Source organism: Suncus etruscus, chromosome 15 (assembly GCF_024139225.1).
Source record: "Suncus etruscus isolate mSunEtr1 chromosome 15, mSunEtr1.pri.cur, whole genome shotgun sequence".
Lineage (NCBI taxonomy): Eukaryota > Metazoa > Chordata > Mammalia > Eulipotyphla > Soricidae > Suncus > Suncus etruscus.
The window spans coordinates 72,883,174-72,890,188 of record NC_064862.1 but is presented as its reverse complement, the minus strand read 5'-3'; positions in this window follow the sequence as shown (position 1 = coordinate 72,890,188).

Below are 7,015 nucleotides of genomic sequence, written 5' to 3'. Positions count from 1 at the left end.
GATGTCCTCAATATCCCCTGTCCCGAAGCTCCCCTTAGGCCCCTGAAGAGACAGGGCAGTGGCAGAAAATGTCTCTGGCCCACCCCTTTCTGGGGGACCTCCAGTGACCCCCACGTACCTGTCTCTCTCTGCCATAGAGAGGGGTTGTAGCTCAATGGATGTTTAAGGACTGACCTGGGCAGGACAGCAGCTTCTATCCATCCTCCATCTGTCTGTCTGTCCATCCTGTGCTGTTGTGCTATCAACAGCTATTGTGTCCTGGCTGGGTTTGGGGCTGGGTGGGGACTGTGGTGGGAGAGGACTCAGCCCTGATGAGTCCTGGGCCCCAGATCTTTGCCTTCTCTTCCTCCTTCCAGGGTGGGGCCCTAGTACCTATGGTTTTTCCCCAATTTGGGGGCCTCTGGTTTGGGGGTATCTCCAGCTAGCAGGGTCCCGAACTTTAGGAGGCCTGAAGTGACGGATGTGACCAGGCACCCCTAAACTTACTCCCATCCCCATTTCAGAAATAAGAAAATGGAGGTCAGAGCCAACTGGCTGGCGGATTACATAAGGTGTGGATTTGGGGGTGCAGGAGATGAGACAGTCAGCCTCTCTCCATGACCCCTTCTTGGGATGTTTACAATTGACCTCAGGAGCCCAGGTGCTGCAACCAGCCTCTCAGCCAATCACAGGGTGGGTGGTCCCAATTGGTCTGTGTGCCAGGGACCCCCAGGGACACCTCAGCTAGGCTTGGGGCACCCCTGCTGGAGCTCAGAAAGCTGAGAAGGTATTGGGTGATTCTGGGGTCATGTAGGTGCCAGGATTGTGCCCTAACCTTGGCCTCATAAAGCCCTTTCTGGCTTCCCAGTTCTAGGTGACCCCCCTTCCCAGGGTCTGGTACCCCTTGTCCTCTGTGCTGTGTCCCCTAGACTAGAGGCCTTGGAACAAAATGTCCAGACTTCGGGGTTCCTTATAACCCCATATGCCTGGCACTGGATCTCTTCCACATTTCCAGTGACTTTGAGACTTGGGCCCCCCCTGCCGAGTTCTTACCACCCTGGGGAGGGCTGTCTGGCACCACAGGTGTAGGCACTGCTGGGTCACCGTTCCCTGGAGTGTCCATAGTGTCGGGAGAGAATAGACATGAGGCCGCTCTGTGGGGTCCTGCCCACCCCATGGCCATACCCCCTACTGCCATCCCAGCCACGTTGGAGATCTACATAGCTGTCAGCTCTGACACTTGGGCCACCTGTAACTTTAGGGGATTGGGCAGTGGGGCTGGGGGCCGGGGTCTTGACTGGCACCATCTCCCATACAGCAAGGGCTGACCTAGAAATGTTTGAGGGTCAGAATTAGAGTCCTTAGGGTCCAGGAGAGGTGGACAGTGCACTTACCCGGGCCTCTCTTCATTTGCGGGATGAGGGCTTTTGTCAAGGAGGCAGCAGCTGCAAGGCCTCCTGGGAAGATACTCCTGGCCTCTTAAGAAGTATTGGCTCCTGGGGGACAGGAAAGCCCCTCTGGGGGTGCAGCAGGCACCCAGACCCTCCCTCTCTGGCTCTCCAGTCTGCTCCCACCTGCTCTGGCTCTTGGGAAGGAAATACAAAGAAATCTTGTCCCGGAGTTTGGTCTGATGGGGAAGGCAGAGCCTGGTCCAGTTGACGGTCTGAAGGAAGAAGGTAGAGCCGTCTGGGACCCGGATGTCAATGCAGCTGTGGGTCCTATTTCACCACAATCACCCAGATTCTGGACAAATTGGCAGAACTGTGGAGTGCAAAGTTTCTGTGATGCTTCAAGGTGGTGCTGCAAAACAGGAGGCCAGGTATATAGAAAATATGGCATGTGGGTAAATATGGCTTGTGTAGACTCACATTGCAGCATGCATGCCAGTTCTCATGTGAGTACGTGTGTGTGCAGGTAGCGATGCAGGTATCCCTGTGTTGTGTCTGTCTCTAAGGACAACTGTGTCTGTATGTGTTGGTGTGGGTGTCTGTATGTATATCAGTGTGTTGGTTTATGTCATTGTGTCTGCACAAGTGTGTCTCTGAAGGTATCTGTGTGTGTTCATGTGTCTGCTTATCTATGTTTCTGTGTTTGTATGTGTCTTTGTGTAGCTGCCTGTTGCCTACGTGTCTGTATTTGTCTGTGTGTCTATACCCGTGTGTCTGTGTGTTTCTGTACTTGTGTGTTTCTATATTTGTGTCTATGTGTGTCTATATTTGTTTATATGTCTGAGCGTGTCTGTACTTGTGTGTGTGTGTGTGTGTGTGTGTGTGTGTGTGTGTATCTATCTCTATGGACCATCTCAGGCCATGCTTTCCTCTGAGCCCTCTTGTCAGGGTGAGGGAGGAAAAGGGGCTCAGGGAGGGAAATGGGGTGTGGGGGATATTCAAACATCTTGGCCTTCCTGCACCCCAGACCCACAGCAGGGGGCCGCAGTCCTTGGCTGTCCCCGCCATGGCTGTCTGGGTCCCAGACGTGGCCTGGCTTTATGGGGCCACGGTCCTCCCGGCCAGCTTGGCAGCCCCTTCAGACACGCTCGCGCCTGACCGCCCCCCCTCCGTGTGAGGACCAAGGAGCACACAGCCTGTTCCCCGCCGGCCGCCGCTAATCCAGCTGGGGGCCTGGCCAGGAATGTCTTGCATTTCTGGGGGGCCAGCCAGCACGGGCCTGCTGGAGGCGCATGAATCACGCCCGCCCGCGCGAGTGAGCGCCCACTGGGGCCGTGTTCGGCCGAGGCCGGCCCTGCCGAGTCGGGGAGCGCTGGCAGGCAGCAGGAGCAGACAGAACAATTTGGAGGGGAGTGACGTCTGCTCGGCCCATCCCTGGCCATGGCCCAGAAATCACGTTTGAGACTTTGAGAGGCTGAAGTCACGCGGTTCTGACTTCTCGGAATTCCACGGGGCTGCAAGACCAGACGCGTGTCCTGCCAGCCCTGCAGCCCTAGGATATGGACAAGGGGGTCCTGTTCTTTAGATGGGTTTGGGGTATCCGAGCCGAGGAATCCACTGGGGGCTCAGTGGAGGAACAAGGGCCCAGAGTATGGTTCCCATTGCTGGCCCTCAGGACTTTTACTCCTCCCAGCCATGAAACATTGGCCAGTGCCCGATAGATATGGTGCGCCTGTGGCGTGCAGGTGAAGAATACCCGGGTGCTCCTGGCTGACTCTACTTCCTTCTTTGCAAACGTCCTTCCCACCTGGCCCCACTTGAAGGAGAATGCCCAGTGCCCAGAACTGTCTTTCCCTCTGTCCCTGCTGCCCCCCCCCCACCACCAACACCCCCTGCAGTCACTCCTGCTCCCAGGTCAGCCCAGAGTCCTGAGTCTACCTGGCCTCATATCCTGACCATTGGCTATTCTGCCAACCTCCCCTGCCCGATCTTCCCTGGTGAACGCTGAATTCTTGGCCAAGAGTATCTGTCTGCCCCCTTCCAGGGGCCCATTTTAGACCCCGAGAGCCTGTGATGGACCCCAGAGCCTTCGGAGACAGCAAGCCACTTCCAGACTCAGCCGCCAAGTGTGGTCAAGTGGATGGTCCCAGAGTGCTGGGGGCCCAGTGGATATACATCAGGGAGCCATGGGTTCAAGAACTGAGTGCCCTGTCTCCATGCCCCCTTCCTCCTCATCAGCAAAGGACCCCACCTCTGTTTCCAGTCTAGAAAAGGGGGTGTCATCTGTAGATCCCCCTTCCCCAATTCCATTGGTCAACAAGCTGGTCTCTCCCAGCCCAGAACTTCCTTCTTCACATCACGACCATTCCACCTGTCCTGTCCTTGCATCTGCCACACTGCAGATCTCTGCCCTTCCAGAAGTGGGAGCCCAAGTGCATTTCCCAAGCTCATTGGGCCATATTGGCCACCAGCTCAGTGGTCTCCCCCAGCCCCACCCCGTCAGTCCAAGCGTCCTGTGGTCTCCTCCTGCCTGACCAAGTCCTGACCCCTACCTCGATCCACCCACACTAGATGTTGTCCTCCCCCAATAATGCCATTTAGATTCTTATGTCCACTCTGCTGTCCTTCCCCCATTGCAAGGTGGTTACTGCACAGTCTTGACCCTGCATATGGGTCCAGAAATCTTTCCCTCAAGGCCCATTCCCTGAGAGATGAGCTGGGCTGACCTGGGGTCTCTCAGGGAATGGGCTTGGGGGCCGAACAAAAGAACAAATTAATAATAGACAAGGAGACCCATGCTGTGACATGCCTGGTGACAGGCCACCTGTTTCCCCTCACCCCCACTCCCACCTGTCCGGGAAAGTCCTGGGCATTTGCTCTGAGCTGATGGTGGATGGGTGAAGCCTGTCCTCTAAGGTTTGTCCCCCTCCAGGAAAGGGGAGACGGGAGTGTGCTGGGGAGGGGCTCTCTGAGGGGCCCTGATGCCTGTCCCCAGGGCCAGGCTGAGGCATGAGGTGGAGGGGCCGAGCGTCCAGGGAGGTCTACACTGCGGTTTTCATATGTTTGCAATAAAAGGGAAATGGAAAAAATGTTAATTTAATCCCGACAGAGCCCCGGGGACCCAGCTTATGCTCTGAGCTCCCCGGTGCCACCCCATCCAGCCCCACGAAGGGAGGGAGGGAGGGACGTGGTAGCCCAGGGTGACAAGGCCTAAACCCTTGTCCCAGGATGTCCTGTCGCTGGGCTGATGCTCACAAACTCACCAAAGCAGCTATTGTTTCCAAGTAGAAGAGTAGAAGGGGGAATAAGGCCTAGCAGAGGGAGCTTTGAGAAGGGACCCTACTGACTGAGGTCTCTTTTCTAGTTTGGAAGGACTTAGGCCCCTTTCTAGTTTGGGGGGTGGTCCAAATGTTGAAGGTCCCTTGGCTGCTCTGTGCTTGTCTCTGGCAGGTCTGGGGTGTTCTGGATCATCCCTCAGGCTCAGGGTTCACCTGCCTTCTCAGTGCCTGAAGACACCATGATGCCCCCCTGGGAGCATTTTGGAGCTTCTCACCCCCTTCTTTCTGCAGCACCCCCTCTGAACTGCCTTTAATCCAGCCTGACACAAGTGCACCTCAAGAGCTGGGCTCTTGGCGCTCTGGGTGGGGCTTCCCAGAGGTGGGGGAGATGGTGCCTCCCCACCTGACTCCAGTTCCCTGGATGTGGTGGAGAAAGCAGCTCCTCTTTTGGGGGGATAGACTTTGTGAGGGGGCCACCAGGCTGGTAGCCACGGGTCTCACTCCTAACTTGACCTGCTGGTTTCTGCTTGCTCAGTCTGCTGCCTAGTTTCCTAAATCTTTGTCCAGTGCTCATGGAGGCTCATCCTGGGGGGAACACTGTCTCAGGATGGGATAGGCCCAGAGGGAGCGGTGTGTTGCAATGAGGCGGGGGCCCAGGTGCTCCACTGCTGTGTCCCCACTCTGTGGAACTGCCCCTTTTGAACTATCCATTCTCCTCACTCAGCACCTTCCACTCACAGATTTTCCCTATGGAGCTCATCTCCTGGTTTCTGACTGGACACAGGTGGGATAAGCAGATGGTACATTTGGTTTGTTTGTTTGTTGATTGATTGGTTATTTGGGGGTCATACCTGGCATTGCTCAGAATTTATCTCTGGCTCTGAGCTCAAGGATCACTTTTGGTAAGACTCAGGGGATCATATGTGGTGCTGGGAATCAAATCCAGGTTGATCACATGCAAGGCAAGTCCATATCCATTGTATTTCAGCCCCCAGCAAATGCTTTTTAACATTAAAAAGATGAATTCTGGGGCTGGAGCAAGGTCAGGATGCTGGCCTTATATTTGACTGACTCAAGTTTTATCCCCAGCACTGCATAAGGGTCCTCTGAGCACCACTAGGAGTGTTTCCTTAGCAAAGTTAGGAGTAATTTTTGAGCATCACTGGAAATGTGCCCAAACAAAAACAATAAAGGAAATTAACTGTGGCCCAGAGTGATAATGCAGTGGGTAGAGCACTTGCCTTGCATGTGGCCAACTCGAATTCAGCCCTTGGCTTCCTATGGGATCCCTTGAGCTTTTCAGGAGTGATTCTTGAGCTGAGCCAGGAGTATCACCAGGTGTGGCCCCCAAAATAAACAAAATAAAACAAAACAAAAAAGCTGAGTATTGGGTCAGGTAGATAGTAGAGGGGCAGGGTGCTTGCCTTACAGTTGACTGACCCAGCACTACATAGGGTACTCTGACAACTACCAGGAGGAGTGGATCTGAAGATCCCTCATGTCTAGTGGGCATCTGGGCTAGGTGCACAGGGTTCCAGCTATCAGTGGTCCCAGCCTTGAACTCCAGTGTGCATCCCCACAGGTTTGCTGACTGTCTCTCTTTATGAGTTATAGCCACATCAAGTGGTGTTTAGAGGCTACTCCTAGCTAAATACTTGGGGCTACTCCTGGAAGTGTTCAGGGGGCCTTGTGGTGCCAGAGGTAGAACCCAGGCCTCTCACATTCAAAGTATGTACTCCAGTCCTTTGGACTATTTCCCAAGCCAACTCACTTTCTTTTGAGTGAGGATTGGGGAGTAACACCCCAAAATATTCAAGTCTTACTCCTAAATCTGTGCTCAGGGATAACTCCTAGCTGTACATAAGGAATTATATATGATGCCAGGGATCAAACCAGAATCTATGCATGTATGCAAGAGGCTTGGAAAGTGCAAAGAGATGGCAACATTTTTACATCCCCATTTGCAGTATATAAAAGTACAGCTCTACCCACTGGACTATCTGTTTCAACTCTCTTTTAAAATACATTTCTATTCAAAACAACTTAATTGAGTTTCTATTCAAAGCAACTTCATTGAGGTTAAAATGGATGTATAATGAGTTGCATCCATTTTCATTTCCATAGCTTTTGATATGTGAATGACACCACAATCAAGATGAAAAGTGTTTTCATTAGCACTGAGAGTTCCCCTGTTGTCCTTCTTAGTCAGACCTTGGCTTTCTATGTGATCCCTTGTGCTTTCCAGGAGTGATTCCTGAGCTCAGAGCCAGGAGTATCACCAGGTGTGGCCCCAAAACAAAAAAAAGCAAAAAAAAAAAAGCTGAGTATTGATTTCTGGTGCTCTGGAGCACTTTGCTGCCTTTGAGCTTC